This window comes from Phyllostomus hastatus, unplaced genomic scaffold (assembly GCF_019186645.2).
Source record: "Phyllostomus hastatus isolate PE091 unplaced genomic scaffold, TTU_PhHast_1.1 phas_contig_80, whole genome shotgun sequence".
Lineage (NCBI taxonomy): Eukaryota > Metazoa > Chordata > Mammalia > Chiroptera > Phyllostomidae > Phyllostomus > Phyllostomus hastatus.
In genome coordinates this window covers 9,036,175-9,061,871 of record NW_025333960.1, presented here as the reverse complement: position 1 = coordinate 9,061,871, position 25,697 = coordinate 9,036,175, and the positions used below count along the sequence as shown (strand labels likewise).

At 37.1% G+C, this 25,697-nt stretch overlaps 1 protein-coding gene across 3 annotated transcripts in view; it reads left to right on the top strand.

Annotated features, from left to right (window-relative positions):
* Nucleotides 1-25,697, top strand: part of RALBP1 (ralA binding protein 1) — a 74,729-nt gene that overhangs the window by 1,334 nt on the left and 47,698 nt on the right. The window contains exon 2 of one of the 3 annotated variants that reach the window (XM_045849934.1): nt 12,436-12,517. The exons of 1 other annotated variant lie outside the window; for it this stretch is intronic. The gene's annotated coding sequence lies outside the window, so the exon portion shown is untranslated. Of the gene's footprint in view, nt 1-12,347; nt 12,518-25,697 lie in introns of all 3 variants that reach the window. One more of the 3 variants, XM_045849935.1, reaches the window with a different exon arrangement.

Sequence of the window (25,697 nt, the reverse complement as noted above, 5' to 3'; positions counted from 1 at the left end):
TTGCTGTAAGCTGTATTAGTTGGAAGGAAGTTAGTGGTGTGGTTCCCACTCTTCAATGTGACCCATAGATTTAAGTGGGGTAGGCTAATATAATAGTTAAATGTTGAGAATTATTTAAACAAAGTATCTTCAAGCAGTGTGACATAACTTTAAATGCTCTTTCTTCAAAATAGCATTTCTCACTTTAGATCTTTCAGGGACCATTTCTTTCCTAATTTAGAAAAGTAGAAGTGGTATCAGAAAATACATATTAACTTTAATTTGTACAGTTGTATTTGCACAGTTGTTTGGTTGGCCAGGAGAGATTGGGCCCTGAATGTAATCCAAGAGTGTGTTCTTTTTCAAAAGAAAAATCCCAGTAGAAACTTAAGTTAGTATATGTGGAGAGAATAAGGGAAAATGTGTGTTATGGAGAAATTACTGTGTAGCAGGTACTGTGCTAGGTGAAGAGGACTTAACATATGGATAAGGTAGTGTCCCTGCTTTCAGGGTGGTAAGACTTATCTCTTACTTGAATTGTTGACTAGTACAGTATGTTTTAAGATGGCTTTGATTGGAGAAAGTAAGGGGATAACAGTGAGTATGGAAAGAAGGAGGTAATGGTCAGTTTCTTAAGAGAAGAGAGAGAAGAGAGAGAGACTGAGGAAAGGGGCAGTGGTAAGAAAAAATATACACAGGAGGGGATGAAAGTGATAGGTATATAGGAATAGGAAGGATGGGCATTTAGATAGAAGGAACAGTGTGAGCAAAACACAGGAGTCTAAACTTGTGCATAATGAGTTGTAGGATCTGCAAGTATAGCTAGTGAGAGAATAGGGTGGTGGCAAGACATGAAACAGGAGGTAGGCAGAGACCAAATTATGGATAGTTGTATCTACTGTGGAAGTGATTTCAACTTCATCTTGTAAGCAAATGTCTGGAGACAGATAAAACAAGGGAGGCCTAAGCCATCCCTATCCATTTACTCCCTGCTATGTGGTAAGCATTATATTAAGTTCTTTATATTTTATGTCCTTAAACTAAGAGAAGGCTTAGGCAAGACTGAGGAAGAAAATGGAAAGAAAGGAATCTAAGACAGGGAAACTTGGACATGATGAGAGACAGCCTGGTATATTTTTGAGAATGGGAAGTTGCTCTCTACAGCTGTAGCATTGGGTTTATTATTAGCATTGGATTTATGGTAAGTTGCAGATGAGGTTGCACAGATAGATCCTCAAGTACTGCATGCCATTCTAAGGGTTCAAGAGGTTTTTTTTTTTTCTATAGATGATAATAAAGTTTATGGTTTTAATCAGGAGAGGCTCATGATGAAGTTTTATTGTGCTGTATACATTTCAGAAAGGATAGAGGGAAGATAAGGCAGAAGGCAGAAAGACTGGTTAGGAGTTTTTATCATCATTGAGGTGACAGATAAGGGCCTAAATAAAGGTAGTGTCAGTGGAGACACGGAGGAATAGGCTAATACTAAAAGGTGTTGGGCTGGCCAAAAAGTTTGTTTGGTTTTTTTTTTCGGTAATATAGCTCTAGTAGAACTTAGTTGTCTTTAATTTGATATGAAACAACTTGGTTAGATTGTATTGTGGCAGCTGTCACATCAGCATGCATTTAAAAAAACATCACAATTGGTGAATTTTTGTGTGACCATTTTAATATTGGAGATGAAAGAAAATATGCAACATTTTCAGCATATTGTGCTTTATTATATCAAGAAAGGTAAAAATGCAACTGAAATGCAAAAAAAAAAAAGATTTGTACAGTGTATGGAGAAGGTGCTGTGACTGATGGAATGTATCAAAAATGGTTTGTGAGGTTTTCATGCTAGAGATTTCTCAGTGGATGATGCTCCATGGTCGGGTAGACCAGTTGAAGTTGATAGCGATCAAATCAAGACATTGAGAACAATTAGTGTTATACCATGTGGGAGATTACCAACCTACTTAAAATATCCAAATCAATAATGTTACTGGTGAAAATAAAAAATGTTTTTATTTATTTTTATTATTTATTTTATTTTTAAAATAAAGTGTTTTTTTTGTTTTACCAAAAAAACCATATGGATTTTTTGGCAAACCAGGTAGAATACATAGGATTCAGTAACAGTTGGATTTGGGGAGTGAGAAATAATAGAATAAGATGACCTGTATTTTAATTTGGGTAATTGAATAAACAATGGTAAAGTATACTGAGATGGAATTCTGGAAGAGGTCCTAATTTGGGGAGGATAGTATAAAAAGGGACCAGAAAAACCTGAAATTCATTAATAAAAAAATTGTGTATTTTTTCTGACATGTTTAGACTTCAGGCACATTCAAAGTACTCTCCATTTGTTGCAGTACATCTATTGAGACTTTTCCATGCTCAGAACAGTTTTTGAACTCGTGGATTCTGATGCCTTTTAGTGCTTCTGCTGTTTTTTGTTTTACCTCTTCTACATTGTCAAAATGTTTCTCTTGGAGGACTTTTTTTCCTCCAGGAAACAAAAAAGTTGCTTGGGATGAGATTGGGTGAATAGGGAGGGTGGGGCACCAGTGTGCTGCTTTTTTTGTTTAAAAACTGCCGGAACACTTGGGGGGGGGGTGTGGGCAGGTGTAGTCGTAAATCACCCATTATGAAATGGGCAAACACATTGAAAGTGTCTTAAAAAAAAAAAATCACTGAAGCCGAACACAGCCTCTCACAAGGCCAGCTGGTGCACTGATGCAGATGGGTTGCTAGAACACTCACCTAGAGGAGGAAGCCTGTACTACAAAGGGCCTGCCCTACAGAAGATAATTCCTTTTTGGGGGGTCTCCCCTTGTATTTTGCTTTTGGATATATTGAGTGGAAGTTATCTGCCAAACATCCAGGTGGAAACAACTGCTGCATAGGTGGGTGTGTGGGTTTGGAGTATGAGAGACGTCTTGATAAAGAGTCATTAGGTTATACGTGTTATAGGTGGTAGCCAAAGCCTTTGATTTAGGAAACACTACATAAGAAGAGTTTACTGATGGAGAATAGTTCTGGAAATAGGACATGGACAACAACAAATTTAAAGCCAAACAGGAAGAACTGGAAAAGGAAATTCCCAAGTGTTTTGAGATATAGAGAAACCATGAGAAAATGTCACAGAAGCCCAAATGGGATCATTTCAGAAGGAAGCTATATTCCATAACTGAGTCCAGAAAAAATAAAAATAAAAAGAGAAAGCTATACTTCAAGTGCTTTGAAAACTTTAATAAAACAAGGATTATTAAGAATCCTTTGAATTTGATAACAGCAGTTTGTAGCATTCTACTTAATGCTACAATTGGGAAAGAAGTGAGGTTTCATTGAATTGAGGAGTAATTGGAGGTCACAGAGCAGAGCAAGCAAATGTAGACTACTTCAAGAATGAATGAATTTTAGCTGTGAAGGGAAGACTAGAAGAAGGTACTAACGGTAATTAAGGGGTAAAGGAGGCATTTTTATTAACATGGCAGACTCAAGACTGCTTTTTTACTTATGACAGCTTTGTTGAGATATAATGAATGTAACATGAAATTCATCTTTTTAAAGTTTACAATTCAGTGGTTTTTTAGTATATTTACTGAGTTGTGCAACCATCTCCATGATAAATTTTAAAACATTTTCATTACTCCGAGAGAGAAACCTCTTACTCATTATCAGTCACTCACCATTCCCTCTGCTCCCACCCACTAGTAGCAACTAATTTATTCAATACTTTCTGTCTCTGTGGAGTTGCCCAGTCCATATAAATGGAATCAAATACATGATCATTTCTGACTGACTTCCTAAACATAAAGTTTTCAAGGTTCATCCATACTGTAGCATATAGCAGGACATAATTCCTTTCTAAAAAAATTATGTCTTGTGATTATATTATAATTGTCCTGATTTTTCCCCTTTGTCTCCCTCTAACCAGTGCCCCCAACTCCCTCAGGGAATCCTCCCACCATTGTTCATGTCCATGAGTCAAGTTCTTTGGCTACTCTGTTTCCTATACTGTACTTTACATCCCCAGGGCTATTCTGTAACTACCTGTTTGTACTTCTTAATCCCCTCACCTCTGCACTCATTCTCCTACTTCCAACTCCAATCTGGCAATCATCTGGTAACTAACTTATTTTAATGCTTGTAAGATTCTCTCTTTATCTTTAACCTTCAGCATTTTAATTATGATGTGTCTTGGAGTGGGCCTCTTTGCATCCATCATAATTGTGAGACTTTCTGTGCTTCCTGGACTTGCATGTCTATTTCCTTCACCAAATTAAGGAAGTTTTCTTTTATTATTTTTTTCAAATAGATTTCCAATTTCTTTCTCTTTCTCTTCTCTTTCTGGCACCCCTATGAGGCAAGTGTTGGACCTCTTGAAGTTGCCTCCGAGGCTGTTTATACATACTATCCCCATTTTTTGGATTCTTTTTTCTTCTTGTTGTGCTGATTGGTTGTTTTTTGTTTCCTTACGTTCTAAATCATTGATTTGATTCTCAGCTTCATCCACTCTCCTGTTGTTTCCCTGTAAATTGTTCTTTATTTCAACTAGTGAATCCTTCATTTCTGACTGGATCTTTTTTATGCAGCTGAGGTTCCTCATTAAGTTCCTTGAGCATCCTTATAAGTAGTGTTTTGAACTCTGCATCTGTTAGATTGCTTATCTCCATTTCATTTAGCTCTTTTTCTGGGATTTTGGTCTGTTCTTTCATTTGGGCCATATTTCTTTGTCTTCTCATTTTGGCAGCCTCCCTGTGTTGGTTTCTATGTATTAGACTCCATGTCTTGGTAGTGTGCCCTAATGTAGTGGGTGTTCTGTAGAGTCCAATGGCACTGCCTCACCTATCACCCAAGCTTAGTACTCAGTGAGCACCCTTAGTGTGGGCTGTGTATACCCTCCTCTTGTAGCTGAGCCTTGGTTGCTGTTGGCAGATCAATGGGGGGGATTTACCCAGGCCAGTTAGCTACAAGGACTGGCTGTGACCACTGACCACCAACCTCCAACCTCCATGGAGGATCACCTGCACAGGGCCAGGGTGGTGGTGCTCCAACATGGTCTGTAGCTATCCACTGGATGCGCTGACCCTTAGGTTTTCTGGGTGGTACAGGCCAAGGTCAGCCCCCAGCTGTGTTTTGCCTGGGGCACCCTGCCTGAGCTATAAAACAATCTGAAATGGCTGCTACTTGTGCTGAGCTTGGAGATTTCCGGGGGAAGCCAAGCTGTGAATCTAGGCTGGTTGCTACTGGGGTTCATTGAAGCCAGCTGTTGTTGTTTTTTTTGATAGGATTTAGGAGCCAAGACCAGGCTATTCTTGGAAAAGTAGCGTGTTTGGGCCTGTAAGTTGGATGCGGCAGAACCTCTGGGGATCTCCCAGGTGGGTCAAAGTGTTAGCCAGGTTGATGGAGTCTCAGATATAGCAACAGCTTACTGGCCCTGTTGGGGGAAGGGTTTAGCAAAGAGACCATAGCATCTGCTCGCCTTGATTTCAGAAACTTCAGTTTCCTCCTGTATATAATTGATGCATTTCAAGCTGCTACCCCAGTGCTGGAGCTCAGAAGGAGTGAGTCTGTATGTAGTATCTTTAAAAGGAACTGCTTGGGGCTCTAGCAGTTTCTTCCACCGACTCAATGCCAGCTTGTTTTTGCAGCCAGAAGTTGTGGGGACTTACCTTCCTGGCACTGGAATCCTGGTCTGGAGGGCCTGGTTTGGGTCTGGGATGCCTCGCTCCTGAGATATCCCTCCTGAATTTTTATCCATGTCGTTGTGGGACTAGTCCATTCCACGTCTGCACCCTTCCTGCATGGAGGTGGATCTTTAGTGCCATAGTTGTCAGACTTCTATTCAATTTGATTTCATAGTTGTCAGACTTCCATTCAGGTGTATTTCTGATGTTCTTGGGTGATGGTTGTTCTATATTTTAGTTGTAATTTTGGTGTGGTTTTGCAAAGCAGGGAGCCATGTGTGCCTATGCCACCATCTTGACTGGAAATCTCATTCCTTTCTATTACTGAATGTTATTTTGTTGTTCAACTATACCATATTTTCTATGTCCATCAATTGATGAACATTTAAGTTGTTTCTACTTTATGGCTGTTATGAATAATGCTTGTGTGAGTATTCATGTGCAAAAGTTTTTGTGTGGGTATGTATTTTCATTGCTTCCGAGTACAGACCTAGGTGTAGAATTGCTGGATTGTATGGTAACTCTTAGTTTAACATTTTGTGGAACTATGAAACTGTTTTTAAAAGCAGCTGAACTGTTTCACTGTTCAGTGTAAGGATTCTAGTTTCTCTGCATCCTTACCAACACTTAGTGTTTCCTGGTTTTTAAAATTTTAACTCCTAGTTGGTGTGAATTGGTATCTCACTGTGGGTTTGATTTGCTTTTCCTTCGTGGCTGATGATGTAGAACATCTTTTCAGCATCGTGAGAATCAGCTTTTCTCATTTCTGCAAAAAAGGCTGTTGACATTTTATAAGGTTTGTATTGAATCTATAAAGTTGACTTTGAATTACCTTTACCACTCAGCCACTTGACAACTGTCTTAGCCTTTATTTCCTGTTTGTGCAGAGGTCAGGGTCATCCAGAGGTAAGAGTATAGGGCCTTCTCAAGTAGGATTAGAGAAGTGGCTCATCACCTACAAGGGATCTGTAATATCATTGACAGCTGACTTCTCATCAGAAACTATAGAGAACAGAAAGCAGTAGGATGACATAGCCCAAGTATTGGGTTGGGGCCGGTAGTGGGGAGAGAAACCCCATCAACCAAAAATTCTTTTTCTTTCTGTGGCAAAATTTCTGAGCATGTGCACAGCTCTGGGCACAGTGTTACCCTTAGATTCCCAGGACTTTGTTGAAGCTGTTCAAGGTCCTTATTTCTCCAGACATTTCATTGTTCAGCCATTCCTCTCAATGTTTTTGTTCAGTGTATGCCCCAGCTGTTTGTTCAGTCTATTGCTTTAGGTAGCAGCAGTGAACACATTTGTCTGTAAATGTTTCATCAGACATTTGTTACTCCACATAGGGGGTTAAGTTCTGGGGGAGTTCTGTACCAGTACTGGGAAAGTGGGCTGTTACTTTTAAGACCACCACTAATCTGGGAGCCTAGGGTAGGACCAGAGTAAGTTGAATGCCACAAAGCTGTATGATTTAGCACTCCCTGGATTGCTTAAAGCTTTTATGGAGGGGTGGACTTTTGGGGTTCCTGATGCCAACATTTTGCCAACGTCACTTCATCTACTTATTTATTACTACATTTATTTTTAAGCTACTGTAATTAAATTTCTTATAGGTAGCACCAAGCTAGGACAATATTTTCTCTTTCTTTGTGCTTTATTTTTAAAGAATTTTAGGTGCTTATAGTGATGCAGCAGAATAAAAGGTTTTTGGCTGTTAAAAACTGTGTTGGAATAAGCATCCTTTTACCTACATCTGTGTTCACTTTTGGTGCATAAAGTTTAATAGTGGCATTGCTATGTCAGAATATTAATTTTTGATAAGGTGTTGCAAAATTGCCCTTTTAAATGTACCAGTTTACACTTTTACCCATAGTGTGTGAGGGTGTCTCTTCACACTCTCCTCAATATTGGTTATCACATCTTTAGAAAATTGGTGGATGGAAAAGAACATTTCATTAATTTTCTATGCTTTCATTTTTTAAAATATTTTCTTTTGTTGCTTGTGTTTCATATTCTGTACCATTCTGTGCTTTTCTTTTTCTAAAATGAATTTTGTAAAATATTTGTCCTGTCTAGTGCTAGTATTTTTTTCAGGATTTTTTCTTGGCTTTTAAAATTTATTTGTGGTGTTTTTAAGATGTGCTTAAGATTTTCTGAAGGTCTTTTCAAGGAAAGAAACAGCAGTAAAATTCTTCCTTTATCATGCTTACATGGGGATGCAGTGATATAATTTAGAAAAACTCAAGCTTTGTCCAGATATTTTTATACTCTTGCTTTTGTATAGTTAATAGCACAATTAAATATTGACTACCAGTTTTTATTACTACTTAGTACCTACTGTATATCAGGAATATCATTTTACTTAATCTTGGCAATACCTTGTCAGATGTCAATATTCTGTTTTACAGATAAAGAAACCTAGTCTATGAAAGATGATGGATGGCACTTGGTTAAAACTCGCAACTATGTTATAGACAGAGCTAAGATTTGAACCACAACCATCTATCAGACTCTAGAACAGGGGTATCCAAACTTTTGGCATCTTTGGGCCACCCTGGAAGAAGAATTGTTTTGGGCCACACATTAAATACATGAACACTAACGAAAACTGATAAGCAAAAAAAAGGTCCGTGCATAATTTTCATGATATCCGCCATCACAGATAAGCAAAAAAGTCCTCACATGATAACCTAGTTATGCAGTGGCCCTTTCAATAATCTTTTACAATCATTGAACAGATCCCAAGTTTGTGACCACTAATACAGAAAACATACATAACAAGTAATAAAATTTAGTAATGAAACTAAGTAATGTTTTAGGTAAATTTACAATTTTGTGATGGATTGTATTCAGAGCCATCCTTGGCCACAGGCAGCTAAAGGGCTGTGGGTTGGACACCGCTGCTCTAGAATGTTTATCCAATTCTCTCTCCATCAGGATATTTCCCAGTTTCTTTACAGAGGGATGATGGCCTGGAGGAGACAGAAATAATATTGTTTTCCTTAGCTATCAAAGATGGTGCTGAAGGTTTAACAACCTAATATTTTTTGTGTGTTTTTCCAGAGATGCTTTATATACATATGAACAAAGATATATATAGATATGTATGGTATATATAGATATAAATGACATATAAGTATATATATCTTATATACATATAAACATGTATACATTCTTTTCAAAGTAGCCGTAATGTAATATGTGGAGTGAGGGAATCAGTATTTATTGAACACTTAGGATGTACCAGGCTTTAGGCTTGTTTCTTCATATTTGAGTGAAGTCTTTTAAACTGATCACCTGGAAGGTTTGTACAGATATTTAAATGTGAAACTGTTTTTAAAAAGGTTTTATTTATTTATTTTTAGAGAGAGGGGAAGGAAGAGAGAAAGAGGGAGAGAAACATCTATGTGCTAAAGAAATATTGATTGGTTACCTCTCACATGACCCTATCCCGGGACTTGGCCTGCAACCCAGGTATATGTCCTGATCAGGAATTGAACAGGTGACCTTTCGGTTTGTGGGATGATGCCCCACCCACTGAGCCACACCAGCCAGGACTTAAACATAAAGCTTCTGCATAAAAGGTTATTAAAAAAATAATAGAACTCCTTTGGAATTGCTTTCAGAGTTGATACCATGATGTAATGAAGCATTATCAATTGAAGGTTAAATGAATTCAAAAGCACCAAAAAATAAGAGCCAGAGATCATGGCAGGTTGACGTTAAAACTACATAGTATTGCCATTGTTTAAAAATGGGTATGTTTGTTATAAAAACAATGTTTTTGTGTGACAGGGATTTTCTAAGTTGAGATCTTTCCCCTACTTACCAGTGTTAGGTGTCATTAGGTAAATATATTTGGATAAGGAACTACTATCTTGAGATAAAAAGGAGGAAGGAGATGAGGTAAAAAAGCTCCCCTACTCCTTACTAGGAAGAAAGTTTTCTTTTTTTCTTAAAGATTTTATTTATTTATTTTTAGACAGGGAAGGGAGGGAGATAGAGAGAAAGAGAGCAACATCAATGTGCTGTTGCTGGGGGTCATGGCTTTTGCAACCCAGGCATGTGCCCTGACTGGGAATCGAACCTGCGATGCTTTGGTTCGCAGCCCGCGCCCAATCCACTGAGCTACGCCAGCCAGGCAGAAGAAAGTTTTTAAAAGGAAATTCATAAATTGAAGCTATTACTTTAAGGTATTAGCAATTACATAGTTCCTTCAAAGAACCAAAACTTTGACTTTCTGCTTAGGAAAATTATGGGAAAAGAAAGTATGAACATGAAACTGAAGAGAAAGCTTACTGAAGTACATTTTGTTATCGCACTATTAATTGTAACAAACAATTGAAAAGCAGAAGATACTATTTTAAATTTTTCAGGTTAGATTAGCATTTTAAGAAAATAAGCATATTCTGAGATTAGATTTTTGTTTCCTCAAGTTGTCTTCAGATTACTTTGTTTTTAATTAAGACTTTATTTTTTAAATGTGGTTGAGCCCTGGCTGGTGTGGCTCAGTGGACTGAGTGCCGGCCTGTGAACCAAAGGGTCTCTGGTTCAATTCCCAGTCTAGGGCCCATGGTTGGATTGTGGGCTGGGTCCCCAGTGGAGAGTGTGCAAGAGGCAACCACACATTGATGTTTCTCTCCCTCTCTTTCATCCTCCCTGCCCCTCTCTAGAAATAAATAAATAAATAAACATTGGTGTGTGTGTGTGTGTGTGTGTGTGTGTATTACCTGTTATTGACAGATGCTTGTTAAAATCTTGAAATATGATTGTCAAATGACCTATTTCTTATTTTAGTTTTATCCATTTTTACTTTTTTATATTTTAAGGTACATAAAAGTAAAATCATTACATTATCTTTGCAGATTGGAACTCTTAATACCGTAACACATATAATGTTGTTTTATGCATAAGTGTGTAATTATATTTTAAATATACATATATAGCCAAACCCAGGAAAAATGACACGTTTAAAACGTTTTAAAAGAGGCAACTCAACCATAGTGTTAAAAATGAGAAATGTTTTAACAAGGAGAAAGGGTAATGGTGGGCTGAGGACAGAAGGAAGTCTTATATACTAGAAATAAATGTTTAAATTTTGACTTGGGTAGTAGTTATGGGCATGCTATTGAGATAATTATTGGGCATGTATTTATGTTTGCCTGCTTTCTTTCTGTATGCATTTATTTTCAGTATTGTTAAAGCCAAAAATACGAGAAATCTTTTAAAAAAGACTATTTTTAGAGCATTTTTAGGGTCATAGTAAAATTGAGCTGAAGGTATAGAGATTTCCCATCTACTCTGTTCACTCATCCCCATGCACAGCATCCCCCATTATCAACTTTTTCCACCAGAGTGGAACATTTGTTTCAATTGAGCATAGGTTACATCACAGTTCACTTTTAGTGTTGTACATTCTGGGTTTAGTCAAATGTTTAATGACATCTCTCTATCATTATGGTATCACACAGAGTGTTTTCACTGCCTGTTCATCCCTTCTTCCTCCTTGCCAACCTCAGCAACCATTGATCTTGTAACTGTTTCCAGAATGTGATATAGCTGGAGCCATACAGTATGTGGCTGTTTTATTTTTTTTATCATTGCTTATAGAGAGGAAGGGAGAGGGAGAAACATCAGTGTGAGAGAGAATCCATTTATTGGTTGCCTCCTGTACACACCTGGACCGAGGATCGAACCTACAACCCTTCAACTACAGGACAGTGCTCCAACCAACTGAGCCACAATGACCTGGGCAGTATGTGGCCTTTTTAGATTGTCTTCTTTCACTTGGTAATATACCTTTAAGGTTTTGTTGACATAAGAAACATCCATACCTGTAGAGAATTTTGTAAGAGTTTATTTCGGCTGATTTGATGACATATGCCAGCTTGCATGATCTCAAATGCTCAGGAGAATAACAGTTTTGCAACTTCTTTTATGCATTTGAAATTAGGAAGGAAACATAAGATTATATGGAGGGAGGAGAAAGGAAGTGAGGATTGGGTTATAGGATAGTTAACAAGATAATGGGGTTAAGTATGGTTATTTTATGGGTGTGTTAACCTAGATGCACAGAAACAGTGGACAGGGTTTGCTTAATGCAAAGATAAGCCTTTTAGTAAGCAAGTTATATGCCTGGGCATGACTACCTACTATGACCTGCTCAGTTAGGACTTTATGATCAGATCACCCTGGGAGGTTACTTTCCATAGAACCTCCCCTCCCTTTATTTATTTTGTTTGGTCCACAGTTCCTCTTTGTCTTTTAATGGTTTGATAATTCATTTCTTTTTGGTGTTGAATAATATTCCATTGTCATGAAGTATCACAGTTTGTTTGGCCATTAACCTACTCAAGGACATCTTAGTTACTTCCAAGTTTTGACAATTGTAAATATGCATAATTCTATAAATTAACTGCTATAATCATCATGTGCAGGTTTAAAAAAATCCTCACCTGAGGACATGTTTATTGATTTTAGAGCAAGAGGAAGAGGGAGAGAGAGAGAAACATCAACGTGAGAAACATTGATTGGTTGCCTCCTGTAAGGGCCCAAGTTGAGAATCAAACCTACAGCCTAGTTGTGTGCAGCCTTTTGGTGTACAGGGTGACACTCCAACCAACTGACCCACCCAGCCAGGGCCAGGTTTGTATATATGTATACATACGTATACATATGTAAGTTCTCAATTCATTTAGGCAAATACCAAGGAGTGCAATTATTGGATCATAGTTCTGCAAGAAACTGTCAAAAGTCTTCCAAAGTGGCTGTTTTGCATTCCCACAGCAATGAGTGAGAGTTCCTATTGCTCCACAATCTTGTCAGCATTTGGTGTTGTCGGTGTTTTGGATTTTGGCCATTCTAATAGGTATGTATTGGTATCTCTCTTTTTTTAAATGTTTAAAAGTTTTTTAAATATTGCGCTGTTATTGACATCAAACATTAGTTTCAGGTGTATAACATTATAATCTGATATTTGTACATTGCAAAATGATCACAAGTCTAGTTAATGTTTGCTACCATACATTGTAATAAGATTTTAAGAAAAATAATTTTTAAAAGCTGTAGAGTTTTCAGGTTCATTGTTTTAATTTGCAATTCCCTAATGTGGAGCATTTTTTCATATGCTATTTTACCTTTCATGTATCTCTTTTGGTGAGTTTTAGTCTTTTGCCCATTTTTAAATTGGTTTGATTCTCATTGTTGAGTGTTAAGCACTCCTTGTACATTTTTGGATAACAACAGTCCTTTCTCAGATATGCCTTTTATAAATATTTTTTCCCAGTCTGTGGTTTGTCTTCACATTTCTGGTCTTAATTCTCTTAATTTTTCTGTTTACTTTCCCAATCTCTTTCTTTACCGTCTCTTTTTTTGCAGAGTATTAACTAAAGAAACTAAATTGTATGTCTTATAGATTTGAGGCAAAATCAGATTAAGGTTTTTTATTTATTATTGCAAGGCTCTTTATGCGTCTAGGTTTTCTTTTTGTGTGTGTGATATTAGCAACCTTTGATAATTATTGCTGGTATCCGTTTTTAAATTGCTCATTAAGTGGTGACAGTCTTTCATTTCTTCTTTTTTTTTTTCAAACTATACGAGAAAGTTTATTTAGAAAATCACATTATTATACTAATAATGTTTTAATTTTACTTTTAAATAACTAAAATTAATGGTTTGTGTGTATCTGGTGGACACTGCATAGATTCGAAAAAATAATGAAGGAGATCTTACCTAATTTGGTGAAGGAAAGAGACATGCAAGTCCAGGAAGCACAGAGTCCCAAACAAGATGAAAGCAAAGAGACTCACTCCAATACACATCATAATTAAAATGCCAAATAAGATAAATAGAGAATCTTAAAAGCAGCAAGAGAAAAGCACTTAGTTACCTACAGGGGAATTCCCATAAGACTGTCAGCTAATTTCTCAAAAGAAATTTTGCAGGCTAGAAAGGATTGGCAAGAAATTTTCAAAGTCATGAAAATCAGGAACCTACAGCTAAGATTGCTCTACCCAGCAAAGATATTATTTAGAACAAAGGACAGATAAAGAGTTTCCCAGACAAGAAAAATCTAAAGCAGTTCATCATCACCAAGTAATTATTATATGAAATATTAAAGGGACTGACTTAAAAAGAAGATCAAAGCTATGAACAACAATATAGCAATGAATATCATATCAATGAATACATATCATCAGTTGAATCTAAAAAACAAACTAAGCAAATAAGAACAGAGACAGAATCATGGGTACGGTGAGGGTTTTGATGGTTGCCAGAAGGGAATGGGTAAAGGGGTGAGGGGATTAAGAAGTGCAAATGGGTAGTTACCAAATAGCCATAGCAATGTAAAGTACAGTATAGGAAACAGAGTAGCCAAAGAATTTACACACATGACCCGTGACATGAACAATAGTTTGAGGATTGCCTGAGGGAGTGGGTGGATGGGGATAAAGAGGGAAAAATCAGGAAAACTGTAATATACATAATAATGTTTTTATTTTACTTTTAAATAACTAATAGTTTTTGTGTGTCTGCTGGACACTGCAAAGATTTGAGTGCTTTGCAGTCAGATTGGACATCACCACCCTTGTTCTTGTTCCACATTGATTTTTACATGGCACTTGCTTTTTTAATCATGACTACCACAGAAAACCCAGCTTCACAAACTTATGTCATTGAAAGGAATGTAATGCAATCAAATGTTAAAACCGAACTTTTAGCTGGTGGTTTGTATGGGGTCTGACAGATGTTGAGTATAGTAGTTCCTCTTTATTCTCTGGATATATTTCAAGACCCCCCAGTGGATACCTGCAACTGCCTATTGTAACTAACCCTATATATATGTTTTTTTCCTGTACATACATTCCTATGATAAATTTTAATTTATAAATTAGTAAGAGATTAACAATAACTAATGATAAGATAGAACAATAAAAGTTATGTGAATATGGTCACTTGTTTCAGGGGATACCTTGCTGAAGTCTTTGTATGGGCTCTTTGCTTCCTGGCACATGTTGCTATCATCCAGAATATATTTTTTGTTGATGTTTTCTACCGACAAGTTGAATGCCTTTCCCATCTTAACTAAGCATTTATCACTCACTGTGGTCATAACTTTTGCAGTTTGAGGTGCAACAGCAAAACTAGCATGAATTTCTTTTTCCTTCTTTACAATTTAATATATAGAAGATTCCTTCTTACAGTGATCTTAGCAACTTCAGCCTACAATTTTTTTCTTTCCTTAAGTCAAGGCTTTCACCTTTACCCTTAAAAGTTCTTATTTTACAGCTTTCTTTGCCATATCCAAATTGTCAACATCACTGCTTTGGGGCCATTTTTAAGTAAAATAAGGGCTACTTGAACATAAATGCTGCGATATCAATCTGATGACCGAGATGGTGACTAAGTAACTAACAGGTGGAAAGTGTACACAGCTTGGAGACAGTGGACAGTGGGATGATTCATGTCCTGGGCAGGACATAGCCAGATGGCACTAGATTTTATCATACACTCAGAATGATGCACATCTTAAAACTTAGGAATTGTTTATTTCTGGAATTTTCCATTTAATAGTTTTGGACCACAGTTTATTCTGGGTAACTGACACTGCAAAAAGTGAAATTGTGGATAAGGGGGAGACTATTCTACACTGTTTCCCTCAAATATAAGATAACTCCATGGCTCTTGTATGTGTTTATGCTCTGGGTATCTCTGTGCAGTGTTTTGGAATCATGGACTGGATACTTTTAGCCAGTTTCTATTGTAACCAATGGTGTGCTTTTACAAAAGTTACTATTAAATAAAGTTTGTTGGTCCCTCCTACAAGTTCATTTCTAATTTAAGATTTAGTTGAGGATAGATCATATGATTGTGAAATGTGGTAGGAAAGAGTCCTGCCCCCCACCAGGGGATATCTCATCTCTGTAAAAATGTTCTGTTTCACTGATAGGTACCAAAACATATTTATCTTTTTTTATAAGAAAACTTCTGTTTTGTCCTCTGTATTAGAATGGCTACTAGTGATAACACTTTTGATTTTGTTTAAAGGCAAGAGTCCAATGTGGGTTTTTTTCCCCCTGATACTAAACCTTTGATTTGGGCAGCTTTTTGTAGAACTAAATTTTGTCCTTCCCAGCCTTTCCCACCTTGTAGACTGACTGTAGAATTATTTGTCTGTTAGGCTCAGTATCTTTTGGCTGCTCATTTTCCAGTGCCTGATGTTCTAATTCTCAGAGTTAAATTTGCAGTTTAAATGATGGATGTACAAAGTAATCTGTGCTCTTTAGATTTCACTCTCATCTGGAGGTTCAATTTACTTATTGTATTATGTCAGTCTCCTAAATAATATATTAATTTTTTGTTTTGTTGTTATTAACCATGTAATAGTTATTGTCAGCATTATAAAGTTATTCATATTCATTGTAATGAACTTAGAATTTCATTTTTAAACTGATTTTAAACACGTCTTAGGCATGTTTTAATCAGTGACACTGAGAACGTTGGGAAGCTGAGCAGAAAACATTAATTCACTGTGGCATTCAGTGAATTTCTGTGAGTGATGTATGGGATTCTAATGAAAAGTTCAGATAAGCACCTGGGAGTAGGGGAGAAACTAAAAGGTTAAATCTGATGATACTAAGGGAGAAACTAAAAGATTAAATCTGATGATACATAAGAAGGGTACAGAATAGAAACAACCCAAATTAAGAGTAACATTTCTATTAAAGCATAGCTTTAAACAAATTTTAGTGGATTTGAAAGGACTAATTATGTAACAAATAATTTGGATGACATTTGTCTGTGGGGATGTGCATCAGAAATTACTGTCAAGCCTGTAAATGTGATTGCATTTATTGGGTACAGGCCATAAACCTCAAACAGTTATTTGGGAAAGATTTCACCATTGATCATATGAAACCCTTTAGACCCAGTCTGCTTTGTCAGAGGGATTATTTCTCTCCCATTTCACTTTGTCACCTTAAAAAAAAATTTTTTTTGGATATTGCTACTCGTTTAAGAGAAAGCTCTCTATTTCTTTTTATTTGTTTTTAAAATAAGATTTGCAATGATGTTGTGAGATGTGATTTTATTTTTCATGTTTTAAAACTTTATCAGAGTAATTCATAAGGATAGTTTAAGAGATCAAATAGTATTTGTGCAGAGATACTATAGCAGTCCTGAAATAGCTTTCTTTAGAACCCTGTAAGATTGGTCCTTGGCTGGCATCTGGGAACTTGACTGCTAAAGTTCCTTACAGTATACAGTACAAAACCTTTCCTAAATGTGTAAGAGTGGCTCACTGTGCCTAAACCGTTTATAAAGATAGTGTGGTTTATGCTGAATATATGCTTTTTCCTGGGAGTTTGGAATTTTGGTACATGCTAGACAGAGCATGTCTGCATGATCAGGATTCACAAGGACCTTGGCCTCTGAGTCTAAGGAGCCACCCAGCACACAACACTTCACACATGTTTCTGTTGCTGGAAAATTCTTCTCATCCCTGTGACTTCACTATGAGAGCACTCTTGGAAAGTTAAGCCTGATTTCCTCTACTTTGCCCCATGTGCCTTTGTTTTTCTTTGTTGTTTTTGCTTTGTGTCCCTTTACTGTATTAAATCTTAGCCATGAGTATGAGTATATACTGAATTATGTGAGTCCTAGTGAATTACCCAGCCTGGGGGTGGTCTTGGGGACCCCCAACACGGTACTAGAAGACTTAAAATGAAAAATGCTATTTCTTGCCTCATTCTTGTATCTCTCTCAGTCTTAGTTTCTTTTCTTTCATTTATTTCTTGTGGTATTTATCTCCTTATTTCTAAATAATATACTTAAACTATTTTTTAACTAATTTTTAATATAGTATTTTAGATGTTATCTATTAACTAGGTATTATAATAGAGGAGGATTTAGGTCTTTCATACCCTTCTCCCAGTTTCCTGCTTCAGTCCTTTGATATAATCATGTGGAGCACATTGTTTGATTAAAATCAGTATTTCTTGTTTTCATTATGACGATTAGACAGATATTGTGTAATGTTGAGCCAGGCAGTAGACTATAACTTCATTTTCTCATCTGCCTTTTTCTTTTTCATAGAGTTAATGGTTAGCTCATTTTTTTTCTTGCATTTTTAGTTTGTTCTTGTGACAAGTTTATTCCAAAAGCCCCAGTAGTTTCTTACTACATCTTACTGTTCTTTTCCACATGGTCAAATGTGCCTGCAATACCCATTGCCCTCCGGAGTTCTTTCTTCAGTGTCAGTGTGAAATGTGTCACATGTTGGTGACAGGCCTGCTTTTTCTGGGGCTTCCTTTGCTGCTCTCCAGGGTTGCATCTCAAGTCCTCAGGATCCTTGATAAAATGTATGGGAACTACATTCCTTGCTACTGTGTATCTGGAAATGCCTCTATCCTGCCTATATGCTTGAATGGTTATTGTAACTAATTTTGTTTTAAAACTTTGAAGGTATTCTTTATTGTCTTTAAATTTCCAGTGTTTCTGTTGGTAATTTGGTCCTGCTTCTTTATATGTAAGTTGTTTACCTTGTCCCTTACCCAGCAGGAATCTTTTATTATTGTCTTTTTATTCCTCTGTGCTCTGAAACCTCATGATATGCTTTGGTCTGGGTCTTTTCATTTTCTCTGTAGGGTGCCTAGTAGTTCCTTATGATTTGGACAGTCTTGTCCTTTAATTCTTAGAAAAATTCTCTCCACATCATTTTAAGAATAAAAATGTACTGTACAACCATATCAGAATTACAGTTGAACTACAAAACAACCACCATTCATAACCACCTGAAATTTGCCTGAAAGGAAGTCCTACAACTAGGGAATTAAAGAAGCCACATCCAGACTGTGAGGAGGGGAAGAGACAAAGTACTGCCTGGTTCTACACCTACAAGTGTCAGATAGAGAGGGATATCTTGGCTGCAGAGGTCCTGACTGAGGAGTGAGGAGTCCCAGCCCCATACTAGGCCCCTAAGACCAGGGTTCTAGTGCTGGACGAGAAGTCCCCACAACATGGGGCTGTAAAAAACAGAATTGAGGCTGAGATGGAGGGCTGGAGTCCCAGGGAGTTCCTCTTAAAGGGTCTTCACATGGAATTGGACTCACCCTCTGAGCTCCAGCTCTGGGACAGCAGCTCAAAAGGCACCAAGACACATGGGGAGGAACTGAATTGTCTGGCATCTGATCAAGAACTCTGGGGCAGCTTTCTCCCAGACAGAAGTACTGGCAGAGACCACAGTTCCTTTGATGAGCCTTCCCTCCATAGAGTTGGCAGATGGGCACCATATCTGAGTCTCCATCAGCCTGGCTCATACTGTTCTGCCCTGCCCTGGTGATTCTCTGACAACCTGCCACACCCAACTTTCAGGCCCACCCAAAGCTGTTTCCTGTGGCATTTCCATACAAATGGTCTGACGTGACTCATTCTTCAGACTTGCCTAAAATCTCTCAAATAAGCTGCGTTTAGCCTCTGCATAACCCATACCTCTTGCTAAGTTGCCTCAATCTCGGCACTAGTGGCAGCCAATCTTGGTTTCAGCTTGGCCTCTCCTGGGCACCTCCAAGCCTAGCACATGTAGCAGGTATCTGCAGATCACTCTGTAGCTAATACCAGGTGGCTACAAACAGAGCACAGGTGGTAGCTGACCTTGCACCTCTCAGGAGGCCCCAGAGCCAGTGGACCTGGAAGACAGCTTCAGACAATGCTAGATAATAACCCTACCACCATCACAGGCCACACACTCAAGGGACAGACTTGGTGAACACAAAAGCCTCAAAAGGAAGTCCTACTCAGTAGGGTCAGCTCCAGCACAGCAGCTCCTATGCTATAGTTGCAGCTGGTCCTAATAGCTGACTGGCCTGGCTGTTAACCCCTCCCATTGACTCCAACAGCAGTCAAGGCTCATCTACAGCAGGGCAGTGCACAGAGCTCACAGGGGTGCACCTGGAGTACCCAACTTGGGTGACCAGGGAGGATGTGCCACTGGGACCTACAACACCTACACGAGGCCAGTCTGCCAAACCTGGGAGATGTAGCAGCTGTACACAATACAGTGGTACCGTGGTACTTATTGCTAATTTGTTCCAGAACTTGTGGCAATTGCTGAAACTGACTAGTACCTATGAAGCATTTTCTCTTGTAAGGTGCTGTGACTTGTGCAAGTTCTAGCAAGTGTGACGAGCCCTGAGCAAGTGCTGAGTGCTGAAACATTTTTTTTCTTGTCTAAATACAACAAATACAGGGTTTGATGAGTTCTGTAGCTGATAAGTACCAAGGTATGACTGTACATAGAAACAAACCTAGGAAGGCAGCCAAAATGCAGAGACAAATAAATAGGTTCCAAATGCAAGAACAGGATAAATCTCCAGAAACAGAACTAAATGAAATGGAGGGATGCAAACAATACAGAGTTCAAAACAGTGGTTATAAGGATGCTCAAGGAACTTACAGAGAACTTCAAAAGCATAAAAGAGGACATAGAAACCATAAACAAGAACCAGTCAGAAATTAAGGACACACAAACTGAAATGAAGAATAATTTTCAGAAAATCAGTAGTAGAGTAGATGAAGCTGAGAATCAAATCAGCAATTTGGAATATAAGGAAGCAAAATATACCCAATCAGAACAGCAAAAAAGAAAGAAGAATCCCCCCCAAAAAGAGAGAGAGAGAATAGTGCAAGAAGCCTCTGGGACAACTTCAAGTGTACCAACATTCTTTTCATGCGGGTACTGGAAGGAGAAGAGAGAAAGCAAGAAATTGAAAACCTGTTTGAAAAAATAATGACAAAACTTTCCTAACCTGGTGAAGGAAATAGACATACAAGTCCAGGAAGAGCAGAGGGTCCCAAACATGAACCCAAAGAGGCCCACACCAAGACACATCATAATTAAAATGCCAAAGGTTAAAGATGAAGAATCTTAAAAGCAGCAAGAGAAAAGCAGTTAGTTACCTACCTACAGGGGAGTTCCCAGAAGATTGTTAGCTGATTTCTCGACAGAAATTTTGTATGCCAAAAGGGATCAGCAAGAAATATTTCAAGTGATGAACAACATGGACATACAACCAAGATTGCTCTAGCAAGTGTGATGAGCCCTGAGCAAGTGCTGAGTGCTGAAACATGATAAATGATAGTGCTAAATGATAGCTTTTTCGGCAAAGCTATCATTTAGAATTGAAGGACAGATGAAGATCTTCCCAGACAAGAGAAAGCTTAAGGAGTTCATCAGCACCAAACCTGTATTATATGAAATGTTAAAAGGCCTTGTTTAAGAAGTAGAAGAAGAAAAAGGATAAAAACATGAACACCAAAATAGCAATAAATATGTGTTTGTCAGCAATTAAATCTAAAAAAACAATAAACAAGAAGAACAAACATTCATAGATACAGAGAATAGTTGGTCTGAAGGTTGTGGGTTATTGTTAAATTGATTAGTGTTGATATGGAGAATATTTTTATGGTTGCCAGATGGGAGGGTGTTGTAGGGATGGGTAAAAAAGGTGAAGAGATTAAGAAGTACAAACTGGTTGTTACAGAATAAGTCATGTAAAGTATAGCATAGAGAATATAGTCAATAATATTGTAATAATTATGTATGACATCAGATGGTTCTGAGGTTTATTGGATTGATCACTTATAAAGTCATATAACATCTGATCACTGGGGAGTACATCTGGAACTAATATTGTATGTCAGCTGTAATTGAAAAGTAAAAAATGATTAAAAAATAAAAAGTAAAGAAAAATGTATACACAAATACTGCTTACAAAATTTGTCACTCTCAAATTGTAGGTTTATACTTGTAGTGTTCAATAGGTAATAATGAGCTGTATTTGGATTCCCTCGTAGAGTTTTAGATTAGAGACTTTTAATTTACAGATGATTTAAAAAGCTGTAAGAATTAGGAAAAACTGCTTCTGGTGAATTTTAGCCTGGTAGTTATTAATAAAGAACATTTATAAAATAATTAATTTGCTTAACTTATAAACCAGTTTGCAGGAATAGGCCTTTTTCTGTGTAGATATTGTCAAGTTTAATAAACCATTAGAGTTATTTTCAAAAGCTCATTTCAGGAGAGTTTAATTTAGCTATCATTTTTTCTTATATTACTTAGTCCTTTTACATGGGCAGTTGATTCTTACTATATGTACTGATTAATACTGGCACATGAGGGGAAAACTATTTTAAGAACAATATATTTTTCTAGTTCTTTGGAGAAGTGAATGTTTTTAAACCATGGTAGTTAAGTTTGATTCAAGTATTATAAGTCTCCCTTTGGTTTGTTTTACCTCAGTTGTAACAGTCATAACTTATTTTGAATTGAAATATTATTCATTCTCAAAGGTATAATTTGTTTGTCATAAAGTAAAATTTTAGACATGTGGTTTTTTGCTTTACATGTTTAACTTAATACTATTTGTTAGATGTTGCAAAAGTAACATTTTTTAACCTTCACTTTCTTTCTGGAGAGAAATTAATCTTATTCACAGGAACCAGTCAGAGGCTTTCATTTGAGAAAGATTAAAAATAGGCGTTCTCATTGTAGTGATTTTGGGTATAGGGGTTGGTGGGGATATTGATGGTAAAAGCAAAAGTAGCAACATTTGAAAAGGAACGTTTGTGTTTTTTTTTAATGGCTCATGATCCATCATCTCTGTATAGCATCCATGGCTTTTTTCCCCTTCCCAGAGATTTGTGAGATATAATTTATATTCATTGAAATGTACAGTTTAAGAAATTTTAACAAATGAATATATACATATAGCCCGCATGGGATAGCCTGCTAGCCCAATCAAGCAGAAAGTTCTCTCTTGCTACTTTGTACTCAATTCCTGCCTCTTCCCCACACTCCCACAGCCACAGTTTTAAATTGTTTGACAGAGATGAGTTTGCCTGTTCTAGAAGTTTATACAAAATCAGGGGTGTCCAGTCTTTTGGCGTCTCTGGGCCACACTGGAAGGAGAGTTGTCTTGAGCCACACATTAAATACACAAACAAAAACAAAAACAAAAAACCCTTATAATGTTTTAAGTAAATTTATGACTATATTGGGCTGCATTCATAGCCATCCTGGGCTGTGGGTTAGACACCCTATAAATGGGATCATACATTGTGTAATTTATTGTGTCTGGGTGTGCTATCTTAAAATTCATCTGTTTTGATGTGTGTATGAGTAATTTGTTCCTTTTAAAAATGCTGATATTCCATTGGATGAATATATTGCAGCTTGTTTATGCAGTTTCTTGATGGAAATGTGTTTCTAGTTTTTAGCTGTTATGAATCAAGTTAGTCTGATTATAATTTTTTTTTGTGAATATGTTTCCACTTATTTTGGGTAAATAAATCAGGAGTGAAATTGGTGGATCATATGTATAAGGGTTTAACTAAAAGATAATGCTTAACACTTGTCCTAAGTGGTTAAGCTTTATATTCCCACCAGCGATATATTAAACTTCATAGTGCCTCACATCTTCACCAACTTTAGGAATTTTCTTTCTGTTTAAATTTTAGCCAGTCTAGATGGTATGTAGTGATAGTTCATTGTGGTCTTAATTAGCATTTGTTTGATATTTAGTGATGCAGAGCTTTTCTTCACGGGCTTATTGACCAGTTGTATATTTGCTTTTGTAAGTTGTTTGCTCTTTTGGCCGTTATTATTTTGGATTATTTGTCTTTTTATCATTGAATTATAGGATTTCTTCTGTTCTTAATTCCTTCCAGAAGGCTGTTCGAGAAGTGATTTTTTTCAAGAACTGAATCATTTTTCCCCCCAGGTATCAGCATGAAAGGGTTGTTGAGTCAAAAACGTCAGTTTTGTTCTACAGCTGTGATGTTTTGTCCATGAATAACTTGGTTGAGAACTGAATTGTTCAAGGTGGGAAATGTTCGAGAACTGAGGTTTGACTGTATTCTGAAGATAAATATATCTCAGATGTGTTCTCCAGGCCTTTTGCTTGACTATTCATTTTCTTAATAATGTGTTTTGATGAGCAGAAGTTTTTACTTTTGATAAAGTCCAGTTTGTCAAGTTTTCATTTTGTAGATAGAGCTTTCTGGTCCTATCTGGAAAAATTTTTCCACAAGTTCTCAAAAAATGTTATATTTTAGAAGTTTTGTGGTTTTTAGCTTCAAGTTTTAGGTTTATGATTTAACATGCATTACATTTTGTGTATGATGTGATGGAGAAGGCTGAGCTCCCTGCCACCCCCACATGGTCATTCAGCACCATTTGTTGAAGACTTCTTTCTTGCATGAATTCCTTTGGGAGCATTGTTGACAGTCAACTGACTATATACATGTAGGTCTCTTTCTGAATATTGTTTTGCCCCATTAATCCATCTGTCCTTACTTCATTACCAAACTATCTTCATTACTTTAGCTTTAATAACTGTTCTTTTTCAAGATGGTTGTAGCTGTCCTAAGTTCTTTGCATTTCTAAAAGATTTAGTGTCAGCTTGTCAATTTCTTTCAAAAGGGTTTTATTTAACCTTATTGATGTATAATTTACATACTATAAAATACACCCAGTAGAAAGTATAGTTCTTTGTGTTTTGACAATTGTGTATACCTAGGAAACCACCACCACAGTCATGATAGACAACATTTTGTCATGCCCAAGTTTCTCTAATGCCCCTTTGCGTTTGCTTTCCTAGCTGGCCACATGTACCACTGATTGGCTTTGTACAGATTATTTTTGCTTGTTCTGGAAATCCATATACATGGACTTGTATAGTGTGAATTTAAGCTGTCTGGTTTTTTTTTCTCATTATTGTATTTGAGATTCATCTATGTTGTTGTGTCCACTTTATTGCTGAGCAATATTCCATTGTTAGGATATAATATAATTTATGCTCTTTGCTTATTAACAGATATTTGGATTATTTCCAGTTTTTGTCTATTGTGAATAAAGATACTATAATCTTTTTGAAATATATTTCATTGATTATGCTATTACAGTTGTTCAATTTTCTCCCCTTCACTCCCCTCCACCCTGCACACCCTCTCCCACCCTACACACACTCTCCCACCCACATTCCCCCCCTCTAGTTCATGTCCATGTGTCATATTTATATATTCTTTAGCTTCTGCATTTCCCATACTATTCTTACCCTCCCCCTGTCTATTTTCTACCTACTATCTATGCTACTTATACTCTGTACCTTTTCCCCTTCTCTCCCCCTGCCACTCCCCTGTTGTTAACCATCCATGTGATCTCTATTTCTGTGGTTCTGTTCCTGTTCTAGTTGTTTGCTTAGTTTGTTTTGTCTTTGTTTTAGGTATGGTTGTTAATAATTGTGAGTTTGCTGTCATTTTACTGTACATGTTTTTTATCTTTTTCTTAGATAAATCCCTTTAACATTTCATAGAATAAGGGCTTGGTGATGATAAACTCCTTTGACTTGACCTTATCTGGGAAGCACTTTATCTGCCCTTCCATTCTAAATGGTAGCTTTGTTGGATAGAGCAATCTTGGATGTAGGTCCTTGCCTTTCATGACTTGAAATACTTCTTTCCAGCCTCTTCTTGCCTGTAAGGTCTCTTTTGAGAAATCAGCTGACAGTCAGATGGGAACTCCTTTGTAGGTAACTGTCTCTTTATCTCTTGCTGCTTCTAGGATTCTCTCCTTCATTTTAATCTTGGCTAATATAATTATGATGTGCCTTGGTGTATTCCTCCTTGGGTCCAACTTCTGTGGGGCTCTCTGGGCTTCCCGGACTTCCTGGAAGTCTATTTCCTTCACCAGATTGGGGAGGTTCTCCTTTATTATTTGTTCAAATAAGTTTTCAATTTCTTGCTGTTGCTCTTCTCCTTCTGGTACCCCTATAATTTGGATGTTGGAATGTTTAAAGATGTCCTGGAGGTTCCTAAGCCTCTCCTCATTTTTTTGAATTCTTGTTTCTTCATTCTTTTCTGATTGGATGTTTCTTTCTTCCTTCTGGTCCACTCCATTGATTTGAGTCCCAGTTTCCTTGCCATCACTATTGATTCCCTGTACATTTTCTTTTATTTCACTTAGGGTAGCCTTCATTTTTTATCTAATTTGC